Below are 21,833 nucleotides of genomic sequence, written 5' to 3'. Positions count from 1 at the left end.
TGTGTATCCTCTAGGATTTTTATAGTTGAAGGTCTCACATTTAGGTCTTTAGTCCATTTTGGGCTTATTTTTTGCGTATGGTATAATAAAGTGGTCCTATTTCATCCTTTTACATGTAGCTTCCCAGTTTTCTCAGCACCATTTATTAAAGAGACTGTCTTTTCCCCATTGTATATTCTTGCCTCCTTTGTCATAGATTAATTGATCATACAAATGTGGGTTTATTTTTGGGTATCTATCCTAGTCCATTGAGCTATGTGTCTATTTCGGTGCCAGAACCATAATGTTTAGATTGCTACAGATTTGTAGTATATCTTCAAATCTGGGATTGTGATACCTCCAATTTTGTCCTTTTTCATGATTGTTTTGGCTATTTAGGGTCTTTTATGGTTTCACACAAATTTTAAGATTATTTGTTTTAGTTCTGTGAAAAATGCTGTTGGTATTTTGATAGGGATTACATATAATCTTTAGATTGGTTTGGGTAATTATGGACACTTTAACAATATTGTTTTTCTCCAATCCATGAGCATGGAATGTCTATTTGTTTGTGTCATCTTCAATTTCTTTCATCGGTGTTTTATAGTTTTCAGTGTACAGGTCTTTCACTTCCTTGGTTAAGTTTATTCCTAGGTAATTATTATTGTTGGTGCAATTGTTAATGGTATTGTTTTCTTATATTTCTATTTCTGCTGCTTCATTATTAGTGTATAGAAATGCAACGGATTTCTGCATATTGATTTTGTATCCTGCAACCTTACTGATTTCATTTATCAGCTCTAGTAGTTTTTTGGTGGAGTGTTTAGGGTTTTCTATATATAGTATCATGTCATCTGCAAATAGTAAAAGTTTTACTTCTTCCCTACCAATTTGGATGCTTTTTATTTCTTTTTCTTGTCTGATTGCTATGGCTAAAATTTCCAGTACTATGTTGAATAAAACTGGTGAGAGTGGACATCCTTGTCTTATTCCTGATCTCAGAGGAGAAGTTTTCAGTTTTTCACCATTAGGTATGACATTAGCGGTGGGTTTTTCAGGTATGGCCTTTATTATGTTGAAGTATTCCCTCTAAACCCACTTTGTTGAGGGCTTTTATCATGAATGGATGCCGAAGTTTGTTGAATGTTTTATCTGCATCTATTGAGATGATCAGATAATTTCTATCCTATTTTTGTTGATGTGATGTGAGTAGCCATTTTAAAACAGTTGACATTTTTGCCTAGGCCCCAAATCTTAATTTTTCTGCTAGTTTCCTAGACTTGCTTATCTCTATGCTACAGATAAGAGTGGTGGCAAAAAACAAACAAACAAACGAAAACTGGAGCCTAGCACTGAAAACCAAAAAACAGGTTAAAATGCTGGTCTATCACATCAAATTTCTACTATTCCAATTCCTAGAATTATATCTTTTCTCTGGTATTTTTATACTTTTATATTTATTGCACAGGAATCTCATCAATGCACATTAAAAACAATTTCAAACTAACATATCATAATGCTGCATTCCACCAAACTTTCCTCCTTGATTTATTAGTTAAACTTTTATCATACCTGCACATTCATAAGTTATTCCCTGAATGCTATTTTAATTATTGTTCACTTTTTTCTTCTCCTCTTTACTTTTTCCCTCTCTCCATCCCTCTCTCCTTTCCATTATTTTCTTCTGTTCTTTATTACTTTTTAACCATAAACACTTATTACATTAAAAAATATGTCAAGCCCTTGTAGTATGGAATGTGGGCTCCCAATTGTCTTTTCAAACTCTGAACGAGCTATTTTTTTTTTTTTTACTTAAATATTTCCTTCTCCTCAGCTCATTTCCTCTTTGAGAGAGTTACCAGCATATAGGGATCTGGGTCACACTGTTTAAACAATCACAGTTTTTATAGGTATGGCTATAGCATTGTGGGAATTTCATTCCTCATTTTATATTTCCTTTATTTTTCAGCAGAGGGCCAAAACAATTGGTACTCCTTAAACTCTTTTTACCTTTATTTTTCAGAGAATCAAATATTAGAAAAACTGTAATTAACTAATATAAACTATTAGTAGCCCTGAATTCCAAACCGTGTTTACATATAAGAAATATTACTATACCAATTACATAATCTGTATTCCAGTATTGGTTAGGATGTCTGCCATCTATTTGCACTATAATTTATTTCTGTTTTCTTTTGTGTTCTTTCTCTTTTGCTGACTTCCAACTGTTTTTTGTGTTACTTCTCCTCTTAGATGCATCACTCTTGCCCCAGTCACAAGGCCACTTGGCCTCCAGATCTACCAGCTGTGCTTCTGTTATTTCAAATTGTATCCCTTCTTGGCTCTATTTCAATTGTTGAGTTTTTCATAAATTTTTGAATCATTCATTTAATAGTTTATAGCCTGCTTATCATTTACTTTTTGGTTTATAAACTAAATATTACATGATTTTCCTAGTTTCACTTTCTCTGAACTACTGATAAGCTTTTCCATTGTTGCTGTTTTGTTTAAACTCTAGCAAATATTACTTATATATTGTAAGTTAGCTATAATTATATGTGAAAATTCTTTAGTTTTAATTAAAATATAATTTATGCTATTCTTCCTAGTCATAAAATAACATGTATTAATACATATTATTTATATGATGGAAATTTGATATATAGATAATAAATTATTATTTGTTAATTTTTTCCAATGACTAACCAGTTTGCTTTTCAAAGGGAAAAAAATAAAGAATGTTTCTAGTAAATAATACTGAGTTAAGAGCACTGACTTTCACAAACATTGAAAGAAGAAGTGGAAAGATTTTCTAATGAGATAAAATTATAAAGAGATAAGGCAATATGTTAACAATATAAAGAGACAATATATAAGTGTACTAGTTCCTGACTGCTGCTGAAACAAATGACCACATTTCTTTTTATACTTAGGACAGCATGAATTTATTATCTTTAGTTCTGGGGGTCAGAAGTCCAAAGTCAGTCTCACTAGGCTAAAGTCAAGGTGTCAGCAAGGCAAGTTTTTTCTTGAGGTTCTAGGGAGGTAGGCATTCTTTACTTTTCCAGCTTCTAGAGGCTACCAATTTCCATGGTCTGGCCACATCACTCTAACCTCTGTTTCCATCTCATTTCCTTCTATTCATTTGGCCCTCTTCTGTGATTATATTGGGCCCACCTAGATAATCCAGAATAATCTCCCCATCTCAAAATTTTTAATCAGGTGTGAAGTCTCTTTTTTTTTAATGTAAGGAAATATATTCATAAATTCCAGGAATTAGGAATTAAGGCATACTTGTGGAGCCATTCCACAATAACATATGAAAAAATACTTTTTAAATTAAAAGCAAAATGCAAATGTTAAATTTTACTATTTTCACATCAAGTGACCAAAAAATTACTAGTAAGAAATAGACACTAAAAGGTAATTTCCATAGTTTCGTTTAACTTGACATTATGTTCACTTCTATTTGCACTTCAGACAAATCCTAATAATGTATTTGTGGCAAATACCATGATTCCCACTGTACAGAAGAGAAAATAGGTACAGTGTGTTCTAGTCACTTGCTTAGGTGTAATTAAGGACAGATTTAAGGCTAAAACCAAATTCCTAAAACCTAGCCAAGTGTATTCTCTATTATTCTCCAATATTTTTTTCTTAAAAGAAAAATGTAGATCAATCACTGGAAGCTAGAAAGACTAAGAAGTCTAAGCCCAGTAATGCTAGTTGTTCAAGTCAGGACATATGTCATATTCATCTTTGATTCCCCAGAAGTAAACACAGTGGCTGACACATGGTAGGTGCTTAAATAAAGTATGGTAGGGAACAATAATGGACTGAGAATTTAGATTATACACATGAGTTTGTTTTTGTTTTTTGTTTTTTTTTAAAGATTTTATTTATTTGACAGAGAGAGACACAGCGAGAGAGGGAACACAAGCAGGGGGAGTGGGAGAGGGAGAAGCAGGCTTCCCGCCGAGCAGGGAGCCCGATGCGGGGCTCGATCCCAGAACCCTGGGATCATGACCCGAGCCGAAGGCAGACACTTAATGACTGAGCCACCCAGGCGCCCCTATACACATGAGTTTGTAATTTTCCCTATACATTTGATTTATTTAGTACTGATATATGATATTTAGTGCAACTAAAATATTAATTTAAAAGGGAAATACTAATACCTACTCATGGATATTTTACTTTGCTTTCCTGGTTGGACACCTTCCTGTACATTTATTTCCTGCTGGCACAAAACATGAAAAAATCAAAGTCAGAGTAAAACTGGAAGGGAGAACTAAATAATCCTTACTAAATAATTCAGGTTTAGCTAAGATTCTGTAACATCACCACCCTCTCATCAGGTAGTTGGGATGGACAGTTCCTTCAAAGATTTTCTATATTCGCTGGTAACTGCTCTGTGTTGAAAATAAGATTGATGCAAATTTTAGGATTTTAATAACAGAACAAATTGTTCAGTGAACCAATTTCTCTGCCTTCCCTGTGATTTTCACTGCAGGCAACAAAGAGCTATTTAAGGGTGTGTTATATATTTCCCCCATTAATTCCCTGTGTCAATTCGTGGTATATGTTATATTGTATGGCTTTGTTTCCTTCAGTCCTCCTGTTTTGAATGCCTTCAGTGTCTCCTCTCGTTATAGCACTTTCTTATTTCTCTGATTTGGGTATTGGCCCCAAGATTTGCTTGGTCAAGTGGATTATGGGTAGTTGTAGTGTCTTCAGAAGCTATAAATGTGCTTGTGGAGCATGACCTGGTCCTTGCACTTCTGCTATTCTAGAGGAGAATATGCCTTGAGTTACCTCTAACCAAGCAAGGTAAATACATGTAACATAGACACGGGCCCCATCCACAGGCTAGATCTAAGTTTAATGTAACCATTGCCTTAGGCAGAGCTGCCCATCCACTGGTCCAGCTGATATTACCCAAGCTTCTTCCAATGCACACACCTGTGAGCATGAGAATAAATGTTTGCTGTGATAAACCACAGAATTTGGGGGGATTTTTAAACAGTATTTTTGCTTTAGAAACTGACTGGTAAATAAACCTTTCCAAATTAAATTCAGAGTTTACCCAGGCTGTTAGTAAAGTCCTATCCCCATTCCTCCTCCTCTTCCCAAGGTCTATGATCCTAGCTTCTGTTAGAGCAAAGCTACACCTTAGTTGATTTTAAGATCCTTCCTCAAAATGTCGAGGGAAAGAGCTGACATTTAGAGATAATTTTTTAACTATATTGAAAGAGTTGTTATTTGCATTCTTTTTATTTTTCTTTTCCTGAAAGGCTGAAAATTACCTATATAATGAATTAATTTTTAGGCTATGACTGCATGATATGCAGTGTCTTGCTCAATATACTACCTTTTTGCTATTTGTGACAAAGTAAAGAGTGCACTTCTGATTTAGAATGTCAGTTTCCTCCTTATTGTTTGAATTTTCCAAAGTTCTATCTTCCTGCTCCATGAAGTGAGCCAAGGAAGACAAATGACAAATGAAAAATATTGATCCAGCATGAATGTGTTATACATTTACTTCACCATTTTTTAGTCCTTGTTCAGACTTTACACTGTGTGGAATAGAAATAATGTAAAAATATCTCATTTTAAGCCACAAATTATTTTATTACATCGATTACTGTTTTTTAATGATTACAATAAAGTTTCCACTAATTTGTCTACATATTCACTGTTATAAATGCACTGATTATATCTGTTGACTGTTTTTCTGCAAAGACTTTTCTGTTTGCTGGGACACAATATGTCCATGTTTTGGTGGTGATTTTTTAATGTAGACTAGCAAAGTCATATGCAAACCATTTGATTCCAAGGCAGCATTTGTATTTTTGTCATAAAAAAATTAACCTCCTTCCCATAATATAGCTATTACTTTTCTCCTGTGCCCTAAAGGGCCCATATCTAATGTATAGCAAATGCTATTTTTGAAGCCATTAATCCTTAACTATCTGATTCAAAGATACTAATTCTCTCAAATATTTTTGTTAAATTTCGGAATATCTTATTTTTGCAGTAGTTTCTATTTGCTTCTAGAAGTTCCAGGTAAAGGAAAGATCTTAAATTTTATTGTTTGTGTTCAGATTTCATACATAATCTCTGTGAAATGGTTGGATTGTCATATACTTAAAAACTCTCCCACTAATCAAGCATGAGAAGCCAAAAAAATTTATACTGCACAGATGGGCAGTTAATTTCTTTCCCATTGAGCTTGCAATGTGCTCCATGATGTTGCAGCAGCTGTGATGAGAATGGTGGATGTCCCCAATCTATGCTTCACTTAACTTCAGGAATTCTAAAAGATCGCATTGTGTAGAAAATAAAAATGTATTTTAAAGCAATGGGGCTTGGTGTCCTGAAGCAGCATTTCATTTTTAACAACTGAAGTTTTAGCACGAATGGTGGTACTTGTATATTTCTTTCGTTTGATTACCATCAAATTAGGTTGTATTTCATCACTAAATACATACTGTCGACCTAGTCCTAAACACTTTATGAAAATCAATGGGATTTTGATGCAGGAAATGGAAGAATTGTGTGGCAAATATTGTGTTTCAATTGTTTACCACTGGTTTATTTTTCATAGACACTGATAATACCACATTATATCTGTATAGTACTTTTTATATTCAAAAGTATTCTACTGTCAAATGGGAATAAAAATGTTTTTCCTACCTTCTTCACAGAGCTGATGATGTGATTACCTGACATAGAAGAAATAAAAACATTTTTTAAAGTAAAGAGTGCTATAAGAGATATGGGATTATCATTGTCATCATGCCTGAGGAGAATTTATTTTTTTAAGATTTATTTATTTATTTATTTATTTGACAGAGAGAGACACAGCAAGAGAGGGAACACAAGCAGGGGGAGTGGGAGAGGGAGAAGCAGGGAGCCCGATGTGGGACTCAATCCCAGGACCCTGGGATCATGACCCGAGCCGAAGGCAGACACTTGACAACTGAGCCACCCAGGTGCCCTGCCTGAGGAGAATTTTAGTCAGTAAAAAATACAGAGCCATTCAAGTAAGACCTGGACTTCAGTTCTGGTTCCATAATGTATAATATGTGTAAAAGTTGGTAATTTCTTTACTTTTACACTGACCCCTTGTTTGTGTAAAAAAAATTGAAATTGAATAATTATAAACTGACAAGGTGTGCATCTGTATGTGTGTGTGTGTGTGTACATGCTTAAAAATTACAGTTTATATGTGAAAAATGCATAGTTCGGTGTTGGGTTAATATATGACACTCATTAAAAAATTTAAGCACAATAGGGTGCCGGGGTGGCTCAGTTGGTTAAGCAACTGCCTTCGGCTCAGGTCATGATCCTGGAGTCCCAGGATCGAGTCCCGCATCGGGCTCCCTGCTCAGCAGGGAGTCTGCTTCTCCCTCTGACCCTCCCCCCCTCATGTGCTCTCTCTCTCTCTCACTCTCTCTCAAATAAATAAATAAAATCTTAAAAAAAATTTAAGCACTATAAAAACCATTATTTAAAAGTATTAACTGTAAATAGACTGATGCAAGCACATTTTGACAACAGATATTCAGGCCCATATTAAATTTAAGAAAGAAGAGGAAATACAATTATAATGGCAAAAGGTAATCATCTTTCACTTGTCTTCCATTTAATTTCTTATGTCTAAGGAGTATAGTATTTCTGCATGGACAGAGCCATTTGATAACTGTATTTCTGGTGGATCTGTAACTGCTAGATTATATCGGAGATCATAATCCCTTTAGAAATAATCCCTGTTAAATTTCTAGAGAGCACTCAAGACTTGAACATATCCTCTTCCAGTCTTCAAGAATTGGTAAGTCACTTCATCTCCAAGGAGAAAAAAGGTTGTTCAGGTTTTAGAATATAAAAGTTTTGAACTACCATGACAATGGATAATATTGGTATACAGAGTTAAAATTTGGAATACACATAATTATGGTCCCTTCAGAGGCTTCCCCCACCTTAAGCAGAGTGTTAAAAAGTAGTTGCTACTTTCTCTGATTTCTTTTTTTAAGACCTCTTTTGCTTTTAAATTTTTCTTTCCACATAATGGAGGGAAATCCAGGGTTAATTTTCCCATGGAAAGCATTCACTAATTTTTTGTATTCCCTTAGTTGTAATCAATTCCCTTTCTTGCTTTCTCACTCCACAAGTCTCAAGGGGACATAGACCCAGGACTTCTTTGTTGTTGTTGTTGTTGTTGTTTAAGATTTTATTTATTTATTTGAGACAAAGAGAGAGAGAGAGCAAGCACAAGTGGTGAGGAGGGGTAGAGGGAGAGGGGGAAGCAGACTCCCCCCTGAGCAAGGAGCATGACGTGGGGCTTGATCCCATGACCCTGAGATCATGACCTGAGCCAAAGGCAGATGCTTAACCGACTGAGCCACCCAGGCGCCCTAGGACATCTTCTTTGAAAAAAAAAAAAAAAAAGTCCGTCCCTCTTTTCTTTCATCTTGCCTGATGTCCCAGGATTCAGGTTCTGGGATTGATGGGTTAAACCCCCTTCTTCTGTGGTGTAGAGGATATGCTTAGGTTAATCATTGTATCTTCTCCTTCTCAGTTTTCTATTCAGCAATCAAGCTTTAAACTTTATTGTTTCCTTACTATCTGATGCAACTTAGCTTTTATTGTTTACATGCTTAATGTCTGTCTCCCCACTTTCTCCAACTAGAATACAAAATCTGTGGACGCAAGGGTTTTTTGTTTTCTGTTTTTTTTCCTGTTGCTCAGAAGAGTGCTGGTAAATGGCTGGTACAAAATAAGTAATTGATATAAAAATAAGTCAGTTACTAAATGCAAAACTTGGATTGGAATTTAAAGAGAAGATATATTTCCATACTTTGGCTTGCCCAATATAGTCATTTTCCATGTTCTGGCTAAGCACACTGGAACTCTATCTCAGGGTTAAGCCAAACTCCAGCTAGTAATAAATTACTGCTTTACTTTCTTTATGATTTTTCTCTCTCAGGATGCTCACAGTTTATATCAACTAAAAATGCCTGGACAAAAGATCGAGATAATGCCACATTGATATCACTACTTAATAGTATATCTGTCCATTATTTAAGAAAAATAACAAGTTTTCCTGATGACAAAAGAAATTATAATCATTTTATAAAACAACAAAAAAAGTGTAAGAAAAGTATATATAATCCTAAAACAGGGGAACTACACAATAAAATAGAGTACTTTTATTTCAAGCACTTTTTCTAGGAATATTTTCAATGTCAAGTTAGGTTCATAATTTTTGTTAATATAATTATTCATGCCATGATTTCAGGAATGTTATCCCCCATTATTTGCCTTATATAACTTGAATTCTAAAGTTTGCATAGGGCAGCAGATTTCCATCTTTATTGCATTTAGCTAATTTCTTAATGTTGGGAAACTTTTTTGTTTGTTTTATGCTCTCATTTTCATAGTTTGCTATCAGTATTTGATTAGAAGTTGTCTGAGAAAAACCCTTGATCTTACAGAGAATAAAAATCAGGTCCATGTTGGTTAACTACCCAAGCATCATAGGTTTAGAAACTTAGAGTTTGAACTCAAGCTTTTAAATGTTATTATAGGGGCACCTGGGTGGCTCAGTAGGTTAAGCTTCTGCCTCCAGCTCAGATCATGATCCCAGGGTCCTGGGGTCCTGGGATCAAGCCCCATGTCAGGCTGCCTGCTCAGCAGGGAGTGTGCTTCTCTCTCTCCCTCTGACCCTCCCTCTGCTCATGGTCTCTCTCTGTCTGTCTCAAATAAATAAAAAAATCTTTAAAAAAATAAATGTTATTCCAATACTCTTTAAAAAGGCACATGGTCATTAAAAATAAGTTGCATTACTTATTTTTAACATTAAGTTAAATTGTTCTCTGGATTTTTTATGTTGAATAAACCAGCAAGTTTCTTGCAATACTGATACCTCTTACAATTGTTGGAGGAGTTTTGAGTCACAAATTTTTTTACATCAAGATCTTTATTTATTTTATTTTTGAGGAAGATCTTTATTTATTTTTACTGAAAATATATAATAAAGTAGGTATTTACAAAATTAAGTGTGTTGAAAATAAGTCAATAAAAAGAGACTACTCAGAGATTATGAAAGGAGTGGCTTCTGCTTAGTCAGATGGTCAGGGATGTCTGGGAATGAAAGGAGAGACCACCTTGTGAGAGAAGACGGAAAGGAGGGTTGTGGGCACTGCAGTCAACCTATATTCCTATAGGAATATTCCTCAGTCTATGTCTTCTAGAAATGAGTGCAGAATAGTATTATCCTGCTACATGGAAAGCATAAGAACACATGGATGGGGGAAAAGAATAGCCACATTCATTTAAAATGGCCTCAATTTCTATGCATATAGAAATGTGAGTGTATATGTATAACAGTGTTATACACACATATATTTATACATGTTACCAAAAACAACTCTTTTAGGTTTAAAAATACTGATTTAGGTAGAATAAAAATGTGTTTTGTTTTAATGGTGCTACAATATTTTAATTCTATTGGATATTACTTAATAAAATTTGAAAGGAAATGAAAACGACGATTCTCAAAACTGTGCTATAAATAATAATTTTAGAGAAAACACTAAATGCTGAGGTCTTTGTTTGCTCATTGTGCTTGAAAATGACTACAGTTTAAACTAATAGTTCTTTTAATTAATTCTAAGTTGTAATAAAAGTCCTATAGGGGCACCTGGGTGGCTCAATCAGTTAAGTATCTGACTTGTGATTTCAGGTCAGGTCATGATATCAGGGTTGTGAAATTGAGCCCGCATCAGGCTCAGCACTGGACGTGGAGCCTGCTTACGATTCTCTCTCTCCCTCTCCTTCTGTTCCCCACCCCCCCCTCTCTCTAAATATAAATAATAAATAAATAAATAAAAATTTAAAAACCCCATAGGTATTATTATGACATACATATTGTATCTCTAGGTGGATGATGTAATTATAGTAATTACCAAAGGAACTGATTGTAATAGGTTTTAATTTTTAAATGTTGCTGATGTATTTTAATTTTTATTTTTTTGAAGATTTTATTTATTTATTTGACAAAAAGAGACACAGCAAGAGAGGGAACACAAGCAGGGGGAGTGGGAGAGGGTTCCGGCCGAGCAGGGAGTCCGATGCGGGACTTGATCCCAGGATCCCGGGATCATGACCTGAGCCCAAGGCAGACGCTTAACGACTGAGCCACCCAGGTGCCCCTTAATTTTTAATTTTACTTAAACTTGGACAAGCCTGAAATTAAATGTTGAAAGTAGTCTTCAAAGCCAAACAGGTGTTCTGGTCAATAGCTCAACTTTGTTGAAATTCAGTGAGAGTCTTGAAAAACTAATTAAACATTTGAAAAAGAAACACTCCCTTATGAGAGCTTCACTTTTCCTGTGAAGCCTTTTTGGAACTGCCATATTCAGAGCTGGAAAAACTAAACACCTGCTTTTAAGGGACTCATGAATGTTTAATCCTGATGAATAGATTACTCCAGTGGGATCCAGGCAAACACAGCAGATCAAGTAAACATGAAAACAAAATACTCCCTTCTCCAGAGGAATTTCCTTATGTGGCCTTCCTTCAGTCATTATATTTTTCTACTTAATACTTGTATTTTCTATTATCCATGATTATATATAGGCATACATACATATACGTGTATGCATGTTCTTGCAAAGCAGTGAACATATATATTAGCCATAAATAAGACCATTTGAAAAGACTTTAATCACTTTCTTAATCTGTTAATAATTTACATATTATACATTAATTAATATTGCATTTTTAAAAGTTAATTTCAAGTTATTTTAATAGCTGTGGTTAATCCTAGGGAAATAATTTTTTCTCAGTATAAAATATAATATTTTCTTTAAATAATGAATTCTTAAAAAGTATCTTAAGTATGTCTAAGTAACCTTCAGAAAGGGTAAGAGCTCTATATTCAATGGGTTATTTCATTTATGTATAAACCACAGATCCCACTTTATTTGATCAAAATTAACATGTATCATATAAAAATTATGAAAAACTAACATAACTTGCAGGATCAGAGTATTAAAAACTCTTATATGAAAAATTAGATAGATGGATAGATAAATAGATACATACATACATGCATCTTTACTTAGACTTAATCATAAACTTAGTATAATTTGAATCAACCAGATTATTATGTGCTGTTTTTATTTTAGTAAGTCCCTCAATCTACTTATTTTATAAGCTTCTAAGTTAAAGTTTCCAAATAAGTATATAAAACAAAAAAATATTTGAATAAATACTTAATTCAACAGTCAGATACATCTACTCTAAGTGCGGAAGACATTCTGCCAATGTTTCAATGTCTTTTCTAGTGTAATTGAGTATTTGAATGGATTTTAAGTTCTTCATTGGCAAAACATAAATAAGATATTTGCCATCATTTTTCACACCTTAAATATGGTGTCCTATTTGGGCTTATAACTAAATCCAATTATACACTTGCTTTGCTCACTCAGAAGAAAATTAGGTCTAGGAAAAGTAAATATAGGTTTGAATAAGGTGGACCAGAGGTGCAGAAAACTAAAAGCCAACAGAGATTAACAAAGCAAGAGAATACCTGATTCTTTTTTCCTTCATAGCTCAAATCCTGTCAACCCCACCTTTCAAAAGTAGTTATTATTTGTTCCTTGTCTTCCACATCCCTCCTGGATGCCTTCAGAATAGACCACTCTCACATCCAATTACAGCTCTAACCTCCATGTTCTACCTTCCTTCTTCCACTCCTGCCCATACTATATTATCCACAGAAGAGCTAGAGCGAACTCAAATATGTATTTCAGATCACATCAAACCCCTGATAAAATGACTTGGCAATCAGAAGAAAAGCCAAACCCCTTATCATGGATTCCATGATCTTGTCTTGGAAAGTAATGGAATACAACTCCACAATGAAAAAGAAGAAACACTTGATAGATGTACAAACATGAATGAATTTCAAAGGCACTATGCTAAGTAAAAGCAGTCACTTTCAAAAGATTACGTATCGTATGATTCCATTTATATGACATTCTGGAAAAGCCAAAATTATAGTGACAAAAAATAGTCAGTGTTTTCCAGAGTTTAGAGGCAGAAACAAAGTGTAATTTCAAAGGAGTAGCAGAAGGGAATTTTGGGGGGTGTTGGAATCATTTTATGTCCTGATTATAGTGGTGGTTACAGAAATCTGCACATGGTATTAAAGACACACACCAAAACAAAAACTATTTGAATTTTCTGTGTTAATTTAAAAAAATAATTAAATAGTGTTTGGTTCCAGGTTTTCAGCTGACCAAATATAATTTTGTATCCTTGAATAAATTATTCAATGTCTGCCTATCTTATCCTCTGTCTTCTTTGTTTAGTTTTATTTATTCAATAAGTATAGAGAGATGTATTATTTCTATTTCTCAGGAGAGATTCAATTGATCCACTGGTTCCTGTTAATGCAGTCTATGCAGCTACCCTGTTTTTTCTCAGGGAACCAGTTTTGTTGGAATCCCCATGGTTTTATATAGCAGAGTGGGTGCTTTGCAAACAATATGTACAAATTAGAACTTAACATAATTGCTAAATCTCTTTCAATAAAAATATAAGGATGACAGACAGAAATATTCTAATTGTACTTTTCAATGTGAAGGTGATATGCTTAAAGAAGCAATTATGAAATAAGTCAAGGAGACTCCTAAAATTTATTAGGCTATACGGAATTATATTTTCCTAATTCAAGTAAAATAAAATGTGCTTTTTTTTAATGACAATGCAGACATAAAATCCCTTTTCAAAACAATGATCCTCAGGTGTCATACATCTAAATTTAGATAGATACCCGACATGTTTATTCAGCCTTATTGCAATTACAAGGAACCATGTGCCTCTTACTGATTTAATATGAGAGGTGTAGAATATCTCTGCAGTGAAGAGTGATTATTACATTTCTTTCATGAGTATGAAAGTCTCATAACTCACAGACATCACAAAGTGCCTACGGACTTTGTGAATTATTAAGGTTAGCCATGGTAATAAAGAAAATAATCACTTTTTACCCATGAAATATTCAATTTATTTTATGAGAAAATTTTTTTATTGATTACCAGCTCAAGAATGGCAGAAACTAATAAAGCACCCAGGGGACTTTTCAGTCCATCTGTCCATCATTCCAGGCTATTATTAGACTGTGCCCTTGATTGTTTTAGTGATGGACACAAACACAAGCAATAGTAGAAAAGAATAAAGATTTCTTTCATTTAAATTTGTGAATTAAAAAAATATTTAAATATAAAATAAGTGTTCTCTGCTTTATTCATTAATTTATCTTCAGGGAATAGGAAAAAAACAAAACCAAAAAACAAGACTGGCCTACTCTGTTAAGGACACAGGGATGTAGTTTCTGGCTTTCTGAAACAAGCTTTCCTTGAAAACCAAATGCAGTAAAACAAAGAAAAATCAAGGACCATCAAGGAATTCTTGACTCCAACATCTAGAGTGCATTTTTTTTTAAATTCGAAAGTCATTTTGATAAACTTATGATTATATAGTCATAAATTCTAATGCTGTAAATTCAGTAAAAAAAAAAAAAAAACGAGAAGAAATGAGCAGGATGAAAGAACCTTACATTTCCTGAATAGCAAATGATGTATATGTAAGAATGTGGTATGTATGAGATAGTGGGTGCATATGGGTTTGTGCCAACCCACTTAAAATATTAAGACTGTGTAAAATTTAGGAAAACATGATATGGGGAAACATTTACGTAATCTCAGAAATCAGTGACCTTTATATCTTCATTCACCAATATTATTAGTTATGACGATGGCTGTTTTTTTTCTATTGACTTCTTAATTATTGATTCATTCAGCTTTCATTCATTCATTTTATAGATACATCTTAATGTCATTGAGAAAAATTTCTCTCCCAGAAGTTTTCATTCCCTGGAAATAGTTCTATTCCTTTTCAACATTTCAACAATTCTAATTTTATTTTCTCAAATATTTGAAGACAAATATCATTTCCTCAAATTTATCTTTTTCATAGTAAAAAGACACAGGGTCAAGATTTTCTTATTTAACTGAGTTTGAAGTTCCCTCATCATTCTGCTTATTTCTCTTATTCAGTTTGGTTCCTGCAATGGTATTTTAAAGTTTCTGTGTGGCATGGACATACGATAGATGTGATTTTCAAGAGCAAATGCAATACGTAGGTTGTCAAAACAAATTGAAATGAGCTTGATGCAGGGTTCTTGAAGACTTTTAAACACTTTCCCTTACTTGAAGAATAATAAAAACTCAAGAGAGAAGATAAGGGAAGGTTGTGAAGATACTCATTTGTTAACAGGAAGTGGATTTGTTTTAGATTTTGCCTACTGCTACCACCTGGAGTGGAGAAGGGAGGTCAGGGGAAGGAGACTTGGTGAACCAAGGGAAGTCCTGGAGCGGGGAAAAGAAATGTTCACAGCCACATAAAGCAAAGACTCACTCTCTTGGGTAAAAAGAACTGTTGGTGCATGTGCCAGTGATGGAGATCTCTATCCCAAAAAGTTCCCCAAAACACCATGAAGGAAAAGCTACCTTTAAACATCTGACATCCTATAATACTCCAAGCCAGATTTTGAAGATACTATTTCAAACAAGAACTTTTTGCTCCTTTTCATTCCTCCCTTCCCATATTCCTGCTCCAAAGTGGTGGAGTGATGTACTCCATATGCTCCCTACTTGTGACTTCATTTTGATATGTTTCTTTAATTACAACTTACATTTTCCCTCCTGAAGGGATGACATACTTTCAGAATTCTAGACCATATGTTTATTGTAGTTATTGTCTTAGTTGTTTGCCATTATAAGTGCTTCTAAACTTTCTGAGTTTGAAAATTTTGGGAGTTCACAATTTTAGCTCTCTTTGTCTTTCAAAATCTAATGTTAAGGAAAATAGACCTAAAAGTAGCTTATATATATATATTTTGGTTATGTTTTAGGTCATCTGTTTCTTTTACTTGAAAAATTTTTTGGGACTGAGTAAAACTAATCAAAATTGCATATACAAAGTCTTTTAGCAAATTCTGTTTCTCTTATGTTTCATTTGTTCTCTTATTCATGATAGTTCCTTTATTTTCTATGTCTATCTTGTTAGTAACTCTGTGACTCCTAAAGCCTATTACTATGCTCAGGATTTTTAAAAATAGTGCTAATTATGTGTTTTAGGTGTTTATAATTTACTTTTAAATTTTTAACTTATTTTTAAATCCTGGGAAATCATTGTTATTATCCATTAATTATCTCTCCTAGGTGTTATCAGATATATTTTCATTCCATTCTGTTATCTTAATAACTGAACTTCCCTTCTTTAAGCAATGAATTCTTCTTTTTAATCTGATGCAATTATGAAGTAGTTTTTACTTAAAATTAAGTATGTTCTTCTTACATTTATTGTATCTCTCATCTGTTCTTTCTTATCTCATTTAGAATTTTTCCAAAACATCTGTGTCATTTTAATTTTATTTTTTTATTTTTTTGAGAGGCATGCGCATTTTTTATTATGTTATGTTAATCACCATACATTACATCATAAGTTTTTGATGTAGTGTTCCATGATTCATTGTTTACCCAGTGCTCCATTCAGTACATGCCCTCTTTAATACCCATCACCAGGCTAACCCATCCCTCCACCCCCTCCCCTCTAGAACCCTCAGTTTGTTTCTCAGGGACCACAGTCTCTCATGGTTCGTCTCCCCCTCTGATTCGCCCCCTTCATTTTTCCCTTCCTACTATCTTCTTCTTTTTTTTTTTTAACATATAATGTATTATTTGTTTCAGAGGTACAGGTCTGTGATTCAACAGTCTTACACAATTCACAGTGCTCACCATAGCACATACCCATTTTGTTTATTTTCCTGTTTATCTTTTAGTGGTAGCAATAATATCATGGATCCCTGTAAGCAGAGATGTGTACAGAACTTTTCTCTTTTTTTTAAGGGTGGGAAGGACCAGAGGGAGAGGGAGAGAGAGAATCCTAAGCAGGCTCCATGCCCAGCATGGAGCCCGACACAGGGCTGAATCTCACAACCCTGAGATCATGACCTGAGCCTAAATCGAGAGATACTTAACCGACTGAGCCACACAGTCCCCCTAGGAGCTTTCTTTTAAAGAGTGTAATACATTGATTGGGGAAGAAGAAATAATAAAAATCATCAAATATATTTATTTTTAATAGTGTAATTTTGAAAAAGAAAAAGCATCTTTTAAATTATCAGAAATTTTTTGAATATTATCTAATGTTAATATTTCAAAGCATATAAGAAAATATGCCAGTAAAAAATAATATTTTTTTTTTATCCAAATACTCAGGGACATACATTCCTTTTGAAAATCTCCTACTTCTGACAATAAAAGTAAAGTAACTCTGGGAGACAGTGGCCAAAGTATCCTAACCCTTTAGGTGATATCTTGAAAATTGAATGACCCCACAGTTTCTCTACAACAATCAACTAAGGTGAGTATTTCCTATTAGGAAAGTTGAATTTCAAGGGGAATTCTGTCTGCCACACTCATCACAAGCCACACTTATTTCTAAGTGTTATGGCTGGTATATGAATGGTTAGGAATGAGAAATAGTGTAGCTACAGTTCTTAACACGTGCCCATTCTTAGCTAGTATGGCCCCAGTTAAAATATTTCTTGTGTATTTAGGCTTAAATTTGTTATTCTCCAAAAGTTCAGAAATTACATTAAAATATTTGATTAAATGGGGGATTTTGGTTATGTGTTCAGTACTAGATATGATACTTATCCTTTATAATAGGTTTAGGGCAGTGACTTTTAAACTTTTTATCTCTGTCACATAAAAAAATATATATACTTTTTACATCTTGACACTACACACACACACACACCCCTGAAATGTATGTTTATGCATATAGACTCTGATACAGTGTTATTTCTCTTTTGTCTATTTCGTTACTATTACTAAATAGTTATAATGGTTCTCACCAATTAAATTTGTGACCCATAATTAGTGGAAAAGGACAAATTTATTTTTTTTATTTTTTTAAGATTTTATTTTATTTATTTGACAGAGAGAGAGAGAGAGAGCGACAGCAGGAACACAAGCAGGCGGAGCAGGAGAGGGAGAAGCAGGCTTCCCGCGGAGCAGGGAGCCCGACGCGGGGCTCGATCTCAGGACCCTGGGATCACGACCTGAGCCGAAGGCAGACGCTTAACGACTGAGCCACCCAGGCGCCCCCTATTTTTTTTAAAGATTTATTTATTTATTTTAGAGAGAAAGAGCAAGCGAGAGGGGAAGGGACAGAAGGAGAGGGAGAGATCACCTCAAGCAGATTCCATACTGAGTGGCTCCATCTCACAACCGTGAGATCATGACCTGAGCTAAAACCAAGAGTCACATGCTTAACCGACTGAGCCACCCAGGTACCTGGCAAACAACAAATTTAAAACACTACCCCAAAAAGCCAAGTCCACAGTATTTTGATTTTGAAATCAACTAGTCAAAATAGAAGTCTATGAAACCAAAGATAATTGTATTAAAATATAAGTCTCGTTATTAGATTGGATGAGACCTAGGACAGACAAATGACAGGGCTTCTCATATTTTGTGCGATTCACCTCCAGGCTTATTCAAGAATATCTCTATTGCCTTTGTCTGCTGTCACAATCTAGAACTCTGTATCTAGCAGACTCAGCTAGGCTTCCCTGTGCAGAGTTGATCCTCTCAATGAGTTTATCTGAGATACTCTGGGCTCTTTTCCTTAGGAACTGGTAAAAAGTGATGTATATTAACAACATGTATTCTCTGGTTTGTCTTTAAGCTGTCTGGGGTGGGAGGATAGTCAAAATTTAGAAGGTTGGGTTTTTCTCTGAATGTCCTTGATCAGAAGCACTTTACTGAGATGAGAGCTGGATCATTCAGGATTCTTGATATTTTGACTCACCAGAACAAGCTATAAAAATTACTGAGAAATTAGGCTAGAGAAAAGTTACTCTTTATTTGCTAGTGTAGTGCATATATCTAAACAGTCCCTGTTGATCTGACGTTCCAAATCGCGTAATGGATAGTTCCTCTCTGTTAAGTGGCCTTCCCAGCCTAACCGTGGCTAAGGACATCTTCCTTCACAACTATTTTTGGATTAAAATAAATCATAGCTCGTGTTTACTCTCTATCTTCTAAGCTTATCTTCACCAAGTGGCATCTGGATGGCAGAGTCAGTTAAGCACCTGACTCTTGGTTTTGGCTCTGGTCATGATCTCAGGGTTGTGAGATTGAGCAACCCTTGCGGGCTCTGCGCTCAGTGCAGAGTCTGCTCAAGACTCTTTCTTTCTCCATCTGCCTTTCCCCACTGTGCGTACTCTCCCCCCCTCAAGTAAATAAATAAAACTTTAAAGAAAAATTAAACTTATCTCCACCAAGATGAGTTTTGTGAGAACGATGTTCCAAATGGCCAAATATCTACCCTTATCAGTAAGTCTGAAGATAACACTAGAAGTTTTTAATAATATTTCAATCTAATTCTTGTGATAGTCCAACTGAGTAAGTATAAAGGTAGACTGCTGACATCGCTTTTCTATGTGTCCCATTGTATTCGCACCCACAAACATATAATAAAAATAGCCTATCAAGACTATGGAATGTGATGGAACTATTCCTTAATTTAAAAATAGATTATATTTTTTCCAATAAATTTTGGATCTTTGTTCTATTAGGTGATATAGGGCGTTATAAAAACCTATGCATTTCTTTCTTTTTCAGGAAGTCTTGGTTATTCAACTTTGTCTAAAATGATCATTGTATTTTCAATGACAAATTTTACAACCACTATTTGAATCATTTTTCTTATTTAACTCATATGTAGATATATTCTTTTTTGTAGTTGAATGTACATCTACCCAAATAACTTGAGTAAAAATTATTATTTAAAATTTTCTATAAAATGTATGTCCATCTTTTTAAATATATAGAATATGAATTACCCCTTAATGATCATGAAATAGTACCTAATTTTTATATATCTCTAGACTCTTAATTATATCTGATTATAGGATTATAGTTTCCAATTTAACCTTAATACAAATAGTCCAAATATACATTGGTGACCTTTGTTTCCTTCATTTCCTTGAGATAATTAAAAAATGGCATTAATATTGAAAACACTTTGATACATTTTCTAGATTGAGTTTCAGAATTTTTAACAGTATTAAAGCAATAATAAATATAAAATATATCATTATTATATCATAAATTCATATAGTTTTACAGCAAATATCATGACAGAAGTTTGTAGAACATCTTGGAGAGGGTAAATGTAGTGTCTGGGTCACTAGTAGTAGGTTATAATTTCAGTAATTTAAAGGAAAAATGAATATAACCTGGCCTAAATTAATGGTGATTGGACAGGAGAAGAGTTTAGAAAGACACTGGCCTTCTACTTAATTTATTAAAAAACAGTAGACATTTTAGTGTCAGAGACACCTTTTTTTTCATATTTGGGAAAGTCTTGGTATCTCTGTTTAAAGTGGTTCTATTGAGATATAACTTATTTTGGAAAATAGTAAGAAAGTATGCCTTAAAGAGGTAACTGTTTTAGCTGTTCCATTTATACGGTAAGTGGCAAGATGCCCAAAATATAGTGCTCAGAGATTTAAAACCATTGTCCCATGTGTCTGAAGCAGTGGAGAAGGGAAGTAAAGGAGAATTGAACAAACTATTGGAGAATCCTTTGACTGGAGAATAAAATCTACATGGACGATAGAAAGGACCTTATGATCTTTGTTTCTTCTGACCACGATGGGCACAGAAATCATTGAAGTTGATATTTTCCTTATATAAAAGCTACTTAATCAGTTGAAGTTGATATTTTCCTTATATAAAAGTTACTTAATCAGTGGAGTAACAGTAACAGTGGAGTAATTAGTCTGAACACAAAATTCACAAAGAAAATAATGTGCTCTGAAGGCTCTTGAGGAATTAAGAGAAATACAGAAAATTAAAGACTTCCCCTAACAGAGAAAAATGTAATGGGAGAAGTACTTGTAAAAGCCTTTTATTGCCAGATCCTAAAATAACCTGGAGTTAAAACTCAGAAAGCATACTAGATATTCCCTTCAGGGCTGTAATTACAGAGAGATACTTCAAAGTGTGTACATTTTTAGACTTGGTTTAGACCAGAGTTACATTTAGCAGTGATTAATAACACTTAAATTTGGTATTAGAAAGGTAACCAGGCATTAGTATTTTATCAAACTATCCTTTCTAATGTACCTATTCTTTTTTTTTAAGATTTTATTTATTTATTTGAGGGAGAGAGAGAGCACACAAGCAGGGAGGGAGAGGGACAAGCTGCTGAGCAGAGAGCCCAACACGAGCTAGATCCCAGGAATCAGAGATCATGACCTGAGCCAAGGCAGACCTCAATTGACTGAGCCATCCAGGTGCCCCCTAATGTATCCATTCTTTAAAAAGGCACATAAAGGGACGCCTGGGTGGCTTGGTTGGTTAAGTGCCTGCCTTCCACTCAAGTCCTGATCCCAGGGTCCTGGAGTCAAGTCCTGGGATTAAGTCCCGCACCAGGCTCCTTGCTCAGTGAGAAGCCTGCTTCTCTGCTGGCCACTCCCCCTGCTCATGCATTCTCTCTCTCTCTCTCTCTCTCTCTCAGTCTCTCTCTGACAAATAAATAAAATCTTTTAAGAGAAGGCATATAAAATCAGTGTTTAGTGATTATCAATTCTAGTAATTTCTTAATATTGTGTTAGAGATCAAATTATGTCTCCCCCAAAATCCTATGTTGAGGCCCAATCCCCCACTACTTCAGAACTTTGACTGTCTTTGAAGGGA

The sequence above is a fragment of the Callorhinus ursinus genome, unplaced genomic scaffold, assembly GCF_003265705.2.
Source record: "Callorhinus ursinus isolate GAN/ISIS: 27379988/994484 unplaced genomic scaffold, GSC_fseal_2.0 scaffold1, whole genome shotgun sequence".
NCBI classification, from domain to species: Eukaryota; Metazoa; Chordata; class Mammalia; order Carnivora; family Otariidae; genus Callorhinus; species Callorhinus ursinus.
Note: the sequence above shows the minus strand (reverse complement) of the source record.